Genomic DNA, 1,825 nt, shown 5'->3' with positions numbered 1-1,825 from the left:
CAGAATTTACAAAACATAAAATGTATGAAAATACCAGGATCTCACCACACAAAGTAAGCAGCTTCAGCGTGAGAAGTTGAAACTGGAAAGAAACAGTAGGCTAACAATATTAGAAACTACCATCCACATAACAAAATCCAACCCAGCCTAAAATAACCTCACAACATGCATCAAGCACAACTGACCACACCAGTGCCTAACACAGAAAAAAACAGCATTCATATACTTGACATGATTAAAAAAGTATAGGCTAACTAAGTATAGGAGCTATATGTACTGTAAAGAGATATGTTTATTTTATAATAAATGTTGTAGAAATATATTTATTTATTTATTTATTACTTGTCATTAGCCAACATTTGTTGAAATAGACAGTTTTGACATTACATTTGATAGTGAATCTAAAATTGGGAAACTATATACATTCAGATTACATTACATGAGGATAAAGAGTTATTCTCTACATTATAATTCCTTAACGTCATAGTTACTCTCTACTACATTCCAATTCCTTGACCTCATAGTTACTCTCACTCTCTACTACATTCTAATTCCTTTACATCGTAGATACACTTATCAGCTAACAATCTGCGCAGCTGCTTCTTGAAGGCATCACCTTGTAGGTCTTTCAGTGATTGTGGTAACTTGTTATATAATTTTAATCCTGTTTGCTGAAAGCTACTTTGGACCTTAGATAGCCTAGTAAAGTCTACATCAAGATTGTTTTTATATCTGGTATCATGTGAATGAACATCTGTTCTGGATGGTAAGGTATTTATTTGTTTTTTTTTTAATGGAAAGAAGACACGTTTTTATATACAGAGAAGGTAATGTTAAGATGTTAAGTTCCTTAAAGTGCTTTCGACATGATTCTTGGCTTTTAATACCTGTAATTGCTCTAATTGCTTTCTTCTGCCACATGAACACTGTCTGAGCACCAGTTGAGTTGCCCCATAATTTTATTCCGTACTGTAAGTGAGATTCAAAGAAGGCATAATAAGAAGATAAAAGTTGTTTTCTGCTAACTAATGTTTTTAGTTTCCTTAACAAAAAGACTACTCTAAATAGTCTGGTACATAACAGTTCCGCGTGGGTGTTCCATGTTAATTTTGGGTCCAGGTGGATTCCTAGAAGTCTTACAGAGTCAGACTCATTTAATTTTCCCTGTAGATTGTGCAAGAACAAATACATAGTTTCAGTCTTGCTACTGTTGAGTATCAGCTTGTTACTGTGGAGCCATATGGTAGACTTTTCAAGCATTACTTTTGTTTGTTTCTTCACTTCCTCCAATTTGTTATCTGAGGTAATCAGGGTTGTGTCGTCAGCATATATTATTGACTTGTGAAGCATGAAAGTAGGCAAATCATTCATGTATACCAGGAAGAGAAAAAACGACCGAGCGAGGTGGTGCAGTGGTTAGCACACTGGACTCGCATTCGGGAGGACGACGGTTCAATCCCGTCTCCGGCCATCCTGATTTAGGTTTTCCGTGATTTCCCTAAATCGCTTCAGGCAAATGCCGGGATGGTTCCTTTGAAAGGGCACGGCCGATTTCCTTCCCCCATCCTTCCCTCACCCAAGCTTGCACTCCGTCTCTAATGACCTCGTTTTCGACGGGACGTTAAACACTAATATCCATCCATCCTTTCAGGAAGAGAAAAGGTCCAAGCACTGAACCTTGTGGCACGCCTCTTACAACTGGTAGGGCATTTGATTGCTGGCTATTTACTATAGCTACCTGAGTTATGTTTGTCAGGTATGATCTGATTAATGCCAGTTCGTTATTTTTTACACCATAGCACTCTAGTTTATTTATTAGTATTTC

General features: G+C 37.1%; 1 non-coding gene across 1 annotated transcript; it reads left to right on the top strand.

Moving 5' to 3' along the window:
- Positions 1-1,398: 1,398 nt before the first annotated feature.
- Trnaa-cgc (transfer RNA alanine (anticodon CGC)) lies at positions 1,399-1,471 on the top strand. Its single transcript has one exon. It is a non-coding gene; the product is annotated as a tRNA-Ala (tRNA).
- The last annotated feature ends 354 nt before the right edge of the window (positions 1,472-1,825 follow it).

The sequence above is a fragment of the Schistocerca serialis genome, chromosome 11 (genome assembly GCF_023864345.2).
Source record: "Schistocerca serialis cubense isolate TAMUIC-IGC-003099 chromosome 11, iqSchSeri2.2, whole genome shotgun sequence".
NCBI lineage: Eukaryota > Metazoa > Arthropoda > Insecta > Orthoptera > Acrididae > Schistocerca > Schistocerca serialis.
This window is presented reverse-complemented; position numbering and strand designations above follow the sequence as displayed.